Genomic DNA, 9,000 nt, shown 5'->3' with positions numbered 1-9,000 from the left:
ACTAGAGGCGGTTTAGCCAATCACAACACACTGGGCTAGCTAACCAATCAGAGTCCATCGCCTATTTCTGAGGGTGGGGCTTCTTAAAAACAGGAAAAGATCAGCCCGTTTCTCAGAAAAGGGACAGAGCGGTGAGGAATAAAGGTAAATTATGTGAAAAAGAATGCGTTTTTTTTTAAACGAAGCATTAACACGTGTTAGACTGCACCCATAAACACAATCAAGCCTAGAAAAACCCAGTGAACCACCCCTTAAAAATTAACCAGTTTTCTCCAACAGTTAAAATTATCGGATGCTAACTTTGTCTTCTATGATGTGCAACACAAACACCTCTGCTAAAATCTCAGAAAAAGTAGTCTGGGGTTTCATGACCCTTTAAAAGTAATGCATTACAATATTGCGTTACTCTCTAAAAGAGTAACTCATTACGTTACTTAGTTACTTTTTATGGAAATTAAAGCGTAGCATTACTTTTTAAATCTGGGCTGGGCTTGCAAGAATATTTTTAATAATTAAAAAATATTAATTTTGAGGAATACTGAATCTGTTTTGTGCAAGTGAGATGAGTAAATGCATGTTCATATTTAGAACTACAGTAAGCCTCATGTTCACACAGCGCACGCAATGCCTCTGCATCTCATTCCCGATTTCTCTTAACATGAGAACAGGAGAGCTGTCAGTCAATACATGGGAAAACAAAGTAACTGGCGTTACGTCTTCAAAATAGTAACTCAGATATTTTCTTGTAAATGTAACAGTAATGCGTTACTTTACTAGTTACTTGAAAAAAAGTAATCTGATTACGTAACTTGTAATGCGTTACCCCCAACACTGTTTATATTGTCTGTGTTTCATGAAGAGTCATTTAGAAAGCTTGGAGAACACTCTTAAAAATAAAGGTGCTTCACGATGCCATAGAACATCCTTTTTTTTGTCTAAATGGTTCCATAAAAACATCTGAAGAACCTTTCTGTTTCACAAAAGGTTCTTTGTGGCGAAAGAAGGTTCTTCAGATTATAAAAATATGAGAGAGAGATGGTTCTTTAAAGAACATTTGACTGAATGGTTCTTTGTGGAACCAAAAATGGTTCTTCTATGACATCGCTGGTTAAGCACCTTTATTTTTAAGAGTGAAGTTAGATGGAGAAATGTAATTGTGGCATCATTAACATTAGCCAAATAGCAAGCAATTACCAGAGGTTGCATACTCTGGTAATAGAATATTGCGACCAAAATGCTGTGGAGCAGGAAATATGGTCAGATACAGTTTTTTACTGACTGACTGCCAAAGACTTGCATCAGACATCACTTGTGCACCTCTGGATTGGGTGTAGGAGCACTGCTGACTCCCCAGGGAACCATGTGAAGTCAGGGGGAGAGTGTACAGGGTGTTTCTCAGAATGCAGACAGGGCCTGACGTGTCTGCGCTCTGTTGTGCCACGGAGCAATAAATGCTGCCAGATATGGTTATTTACCAGCTGACCACAACAGTTTGGCACCTGGCTTCCCACATGCACACCCTAGGGATACAAGCTAAATCAACTTTGGTGACTGAGAGGGTGGGTGCATGTTTCGCAGAACATGATTCTCAGAAAGAATGATGGAATGGATTGGCACTTGGCTTTACACTTACACACTGTACCCACATACACACCCTGGGAACAGAGATGCAATGTGCAGTGTTGAGGGGGCTCCAGGAACAATTGTTGGGAACCACATCAGTGGGAGGATGTGGAGGTTCTCGTTTCTCAAAACACGAGTCTCAGAATCACTTGATGTGTTTTGCTATGGAGCAGTAAATATTATCTGTTACGGTCAGTGTGGTCTGCTGTCCTGCTGTAGTTTTATCTGATCTTAGATAGAGCTGAACAAAGTGGTGCTGATACTAATTCAGTTAAATAAATAAAACTGGTAAGGTTTCATTAGAATGATTGCACCTAGATTACACTGATTACACACAAGATTAAATTAAGGGTGCAAGTACTGCATCATAATGGCTGTGTTCATTTGTTTTCTGTCACTGTCATTTTTTCTTTACAATTCAATGAGTCATTGCTGAATACAATTGTCAGAAACAACAATAGCAATGTGACTGCAAAACTTGTGAATGGTAACGTAAATACATTTATACAATTTTAGTTGTGGCTTAAGAGTCCAAGTATTTCATGCTAGTGAATATAAGAAGGCAGTAATTTTAGTCGCAATTAAATAATAGCTTTACATATATATAAATATATTCTCTCTTAAATTACAAGTATGCAGCTTATATGTATGGAATGACAAATTTGTTTGGTTTTTATTACCACAATAATTGCTTCATTTAAACTTGAACATTAATATTTCATGGAATCCACAGCACTTTCTTAATCTAAGAGTCTGCCGTTTCTGGCTAAACCAGCAGAGGTTGACTAAACCTCAAAACTTTACCTAAAATGTTCCTTTTGATGCATGTGAATGTTGGACTTGAGTAATTTCTAGAATACTTTTTTTTTAAACATGCATCTAAATGATCTACATGTCTCCATTAGTTTAAAAATATTAATAACTAAGAGGTTTGTTGTAAGGATTTTTTCCTTCATGTAATTGAAGATGTAATGTTGTTTTCCAGTGTATAAGGGCAGGTGGCAGTGTTCACCACATTATAACACAACTTCTCTATCTATGCCACTGACCTTGAGACGTGCTGCCTGCACAGTTCTCAAACTCATCTAAGTTAACTTCACACAAACCCAGCTAATACGACTTACTTTGACCACCTTATAACACCGTCACATTACTTTACTGCAAGCGACCATTCGATTCATAACAACTAAAGGTCCACAGTTAAAGCTAAAACTAATCGAGACCGGCTCTTCAAGACATGGTAAGGGGAGCGTTCGAGTTTGATTGCCTGGATTTGTATAGGTGGAATAAAAATAGCTTAAAGTTAACCTGAAATGGCATTCCCTACTTATATTTACTTCCATAATGTAAAACAGTTCTGAATAAAAAATAAAATTCAGTGAGGAAAAATGACACAAATTAATTTTACGGTGCATAATAAGAAGAGAAATATGCATTATTAAGAAAGGCCAGTTTTTATATTGACTTCAACCCATCTTTGCACAAACACGTATATAGAGACCTCATACAGCAGAGAGTGAGGTCACCAGAGGACATAGACAGATCATCTTGTGTAACTGAACTCAGCATACTATTATAGAGCTCATTTTCTCAGTAGCCCAGAGGACACATTGTCCTCTTTAACCCTCATCAGACGGTTCACTCATTTACACAAGCTCTGATCTCCCGCTGCCACTCTAGTGGAGGTGGAAGTCATATTTAGAGAAATACAGGGGCAGAGTGGCAACAGACAGTTCATGTGCTGAGATGAGCGCTTGACCTTGGCGCTTGGGCTCTTAACATGTGGAAAATGGTCACCCAGCACGTTCAGAGTAAGCGATAAGACTCTTTTAGTTCATCTCTGACAACAAAGCTGATTTAATTAACTCCCCCCTCCCCCCTTATGGTTCAAGCCTCTCTACCAGCAGCTCTCTAGTCATTTCCTCTAATTAAAACTCAACTATATTTGGAGAGGTACAGTCAGACAGATCTGCCGCACTAGATCAGTCATGCGCACACTCATAATATTCCACATAGTGAGCTGCCTACATTAACAGCATTTTAAGGCATCATAGGCATGCTCTTTATGCAAAGGCTGTTCCAAACACTGATGAATACAATGGTGCCTTCTTTTAAGATACATCATTTTGGCTGAGTTCTAACTTCTAAGGCCTTCACAGATAAACACTCACTGGAAAAAAGATTGTGGAATTAGTTGAGAGAAATTTCAAATACACTAATATTTATTCAATGCTGAAAACTATTGATAAAAATGAGTGCTGTCAAACGATTAATCGCGATTAATCGCATCCAAAATAAAAAGTTTTTGTTTACATGATATATGTGTGTGTATACTGTGTATATTTATTATGTATATATACATACAAACACATGCATGTATATATTTAAGAAAAATATGTTATGTTTATATATTAAATTTATGTATATATAATATATAAGATTATGAATATATAAATGTAAATATTTTCAAAATATATACTGTATGTGTGTGTATTTATATATACATAAGAAATATACAAAGTACACATACATATATTATGTAAACAAAAACTTTTATTTTGGACGCGATTAATTGCGATTAATCGTTTGACAGCACTAATAAAAATAGTTAGATCCGATCAAAATTAGCAGCCTAAGCTCATTGGAAAACCATGCCTGAGGTGACATTTCTGCAAAATGATATTACATTGCTTCTTTTACACTTCAACACTTGACACTTTCAAAGTGAAATATCCAGTGAGTGACACTAAAAGCACGTTCAGTTATATCCCAACCAAATGGATGTGAATCTGCAAATATTTCATTACGTATTGTGGAAGTTCAGTAATTAAATGTCCGATGAGTGGCGCTAAAATGTGAATGCTGTATTGCATTTGAAAATAACGTAGCAACTAGACTAAACCTAAACCTACCATAAACCTAACCGATAGCATTGACATAAGAAAATGTGAGATAAAAAGCATTTGAAGAAGCAACCATGCCATATTAGCTCTCTTCTGCAAGTATTTGAGCTCTTTGATCAAGTGTCTTGACTTGTGTTTTGCACGAGCGCTCCTCATCATGAGTGAAACACTGTACCGGGTGCGCTACCGAGCAAGTTTACTGCAGCAGAATGTGCAGCTGGTTATGTGATGCAAACATCAACATGTTTGTTTAATATTTGTTCAACACTTTTTTAATGGACAACAGATATTCCACTGACTAACTTTGCAACAGGTCAACTTATTCTACTAACCCTAACCATGACCCAATCTAATACTCTACTAATACTCTAGTTAGAGTTAGTTGACATGTAGTTGCAGGATTAAGAGTCAGTCACACATATGACTTCTATTCATATGCATGTGAATGCAGGAGAGTGGAAACGCAAGCTCATGCGAAGAAGTTTAGCATTCTACTGTGTTCCAAAGTTCAAGTTTGGTGAACTCTGACCTGTGAATTCATATCATGTGAATCCGTGTGACCAATAGAAGATTGATATGCCACAGCATGACTTCGTAGCAGAATTAAAAGAACCTTAGATTAAAACTGCAGCACTGCAGGAGTAGATTGTGTGGTTTTTACATTTCGGATTTATCATTATTCTGTGTTGAATTTCAGTTTTTCAATAGAGTGTGAAGTCCTATCAAGAAATATTGTATGCTCAATGTCTAGTGCTACTGTGGCTTTATGTCTAAAATGGAGTTAACCACTTTTCCAGTAACAAAATATCATTTCCGGTAAACAATGTAAAGTGAATATAGCCCACAAAACAGATTTTTGTCATATTTTCCATGCTTACGCCATTAATTCTGCGAGTAGAGCTGCTGTTGAGTTAGCAAAGTCACATGGGTCCTTACTGTCAGGTACTGCTCGGAAATTCAGCAGTCTATTCTTCTAGATGCATGAAAATGTAAGCTTGCCTTTTCTAAAAACAATTCACTGTTACATTGTGGTAGAAACATTTCAAGGTTAATTTATTTAAAAATCAGTTTACTCGGTGACCATCTTGGTTAACACTTCAGCTGTAGTCTAGTCATGCAAATATAATTTCAATCTACTTGAATGAGGAAAGACCGAAGTTTAAGTTTATGTTTCAAAAATACATTAATAAAATGATAACCTGCCTCCTGGCCAGAGGAGAACTGGCCCCCGACGGAGCCTAGGGTTTTTTCTCCATTTCTGTCACTGAAGGAGTTTTGGTTCCTTGCCACTGTCACCTTTGGCTTGCTTAGTTGGGGACGCTTGACTGATTGCACAGAAGAGAGCTGAACTGGGTGATGACATGACTGAATCATCAATGAACTGACCTTAGCTGGAAAAATGACTCTTTGCTATTGTCCTCTTGCATTATTGACAAACTATTTTCCTGTTTGACACTGTAAAGCTGCTTTGACACAATCTGTATTGTATAAAGTGCTATATAAATAAAGGTTACTTGACTTGACAATAATAAAAATTAACCAACAAAATCAGGCAAAAAATGGTATCCTTTTTTTCTTTTTCATTGTCTTCCTTTTTTTGTTAGCTGAAATGAGGCAACAATACTGTCATTTCCAGTGTTGTCTAAACTGCATGTGCACTCTAGGCTAGAGGATTTCATTAGCTCAAATGCATGATTGCGCTTTGTACACTGTTTGTCTTTAGTACTTTTATTGCTCTCTTGCCTGCACTCCATCGCTGTCATGTATCTCATTATGTAGAACAGATGACATTTGAGCAGGCGTTCTACACTGTGAGCTATCTTCATGTTATCTGGGCGTCTCGCTGGGCACAGAGTCCTCTCTTCCACTCAGACATCAGCTAATTGCATTTGCTCTCTCTCTCTCTCTCTCTCTCTCTCTCTCTCTCTCTCTCTCTCTCTCTCTCTCTCTCTCTCTCTCTCTCTCTCTCTCTCTCTCTCTCTCTCTCTCTCTCTCTCTCTCTCTCTCTCTCTCTCTCTCTCTTTCTCTCTCTCCACAGCGATTTAGAGGCAGCTGGTTATTTTCCTGGAGCTTAGACACTGAGAAACATGAATCAGTCTCTACCTCTCCTTTCTCTCGCAGGTTAAATACTCCTATTATGAATCTCTCACTGGTCTTTTATGCATAAATGCGTTGTGCCAAGTGAGAAATGACTTTGAAGACAAGAAGAACATTAATTTGGTCTCCTTCAGTGAAGAATTCAGTTCAGAGATTTCACACATTTGTAATTTTTGGTTAACATTCTTATTTGCATATATAAAGCCAATAACATTTATTGTATCAATATACGAATACAGCTTGCCACATACCTTGTTTTAATAATTCCTGTGAAAATGTCGTCATGTAGGTCCTCTCTGGATGTTAAAAGTCAATGTATACGTATAAAAACGTATAAAAGAAAACAAAATATTATGAACAAAATATTAAAGGCACAGGCTTATAATAAACAGAACATTACGTTTATAACATACTAGAAGGTATTTAAGCTAACCCCTGTGAACCCATGAATCATGCGAGTGCACTGAGTCGCCTCCTAGTGGTAAACCATTGAACCAGTGTTTATGGTAATGTGACATACTTTTAATGAAACATTTGCAATGTATTTGTAAAAGCTTTTTTATGCATGTTTGGTCTAAGTTTTCGTTGCATAACAGTTTTGACCAGCAGGCGTCACCAGCATATGGATGTTTCTAACGCTTCGAAACAATAAGCTATTTGCAAAACAATTAGTTCAATAGGTCCAAAAGTTCAGAATTGCTTTGCTTTATAATTAGTAGTATTAAATACTTTTATATCTTTTTTTATACTTAATGGATGGGGCACAAAGAACACTGGTCAATAGCTGCCCCAATTTACAAAAATTGTGCATCCGAAATCTCTTGATAACGATTCCGTAAATGTGTCAGAGAATCTCTTTTCCACAACTATGCTAATTACAGCAGATGCCCTTTTTAACCTTTAAGGAGTTCAAGCAAGAGCTCGTGTTCACAAAGTCAAGTCATCTCAGCAAGGGTAACTACTGTAACGGAGCTGACGAGACGAAAGGTGTGTGGATCCATGCAGTGGTGGAAAGAGTACTGAAAAAATATACTCAAGTAAAACTACCATTACCTTCCAAAAAATGTAGTGTGAGTAGAGTAAAAGTACTTGTCCAAAAAACTACTTGAGTAAGAGTAAAAGAGTAGCCTATTTAAAAGTACTCATGAGTATTGAGTAGTGAGTACTGAGCTGCGGATTCTACCCCCACATAATAAACGTTGTACACCGCAATTGATACATTTTAAAAACGTTGTACATTCTGTAATTCACGTTATCTTATTTGTCATAAAGAATGAAGAGTATCTATCATCCAGCAGTTTTAATTTTGACTGCCAACTCTTTAAAATACATCAAAACAGCACAGAAACAGTATTCAGTTGAAGAAAAGATGAACATCAATAAGGTGCAGATTTGGTCCTCAATTTGTGTTTCCAACACACTTTTTCACAGCGCGCATCATTCGCTCAAATTCATCAAAAGTCAACAAGTTCCACAAGCAACAACGACTTAAAGTTTTCTATGCACAATTTGATTTGACAAAAGTCACGAGACCTTTTACTATCTCTCCATCCAATCACGTTGATGGATAACAATTTAATTAAAATAATCATGTAACGACCACAAAAGGAGGAAAATAGCGGCGTAAAAGTACCTATACATCACTTAAAATGTACTCAAGTAAAAGTAAAAGTACACAATTTTTAAACTACTCAAAAAAAGTACAATTACTGATAAAAACGACTTAATTACTGTAACGTAAGTATTTGTAATTCGTTACTTCACACCCCTGGCAAGACAAAAGAGCAATCCTAAACAGGCTTGAGTCAGACGACAGCAAACGTAATCCAGAGGGTTTGACAACAGGGGTAATCCGTAAACGTGAGCATAATTCCAGGCGAGGAGCAAACAGTTCGAAACAGCAAGCAAAGGGTTAATCCAAGATACGTGGCAAGAATCAGGAACCAGGAAAACAGGCAAGGCAAGGCAAGACTATGGCTAAACTATGAAAAACTAGAAACTGGCTCCGTAGAGTAGATATCGCTAGGAGAGTGATAAACGCTATACAATACTCGGCAACTTGAGCAGGACCTGAGTGGGTGTTATATAGTGTGTGTAATAGCTTTCAGGTGAGTGTGTGATTGGTTACAGCTGTGTGCAATCAGTGCAATGGATGATGAGAAATGTAGTCCAGGGTATAGTGTAACAGTCTGTGTAGTGTGAGAGTCCATGTAGTGAGCGGGAGACCTCTGGTGGTGAGTGAACGGAAGTTCATAGACCGGATTCGTGACAACTACACATTCTTATATATTTTTAAAGGGGTCATATGATGCTATTTCAAGTTTTCCTTTCTCTTTGGAGTGTTACAAGCTGTTTGTGAATAGATAAGATCCCTAAA

This window comes from Sinocyclocheilus anshuiensis, unplaced genomic scaffold (genome assembly GCF_001515605.1).
Source record: "Sinocyclocheilus anshuiensis isolate Anshui unplaced genomic scaffold, SAMN03320099.WGS_v1.1 scaffold2442, whole genome shotgun sequence".
NCBI lineage: Eukaryota > Metazoa > Chordata > Actinopteri > Cypriniformes > Cyprinidae > Sinocyclocheilus > Sinocyclocheilus anshuiensis.
Note: the sequence above shows the minus strand (reverse complement) of the source record.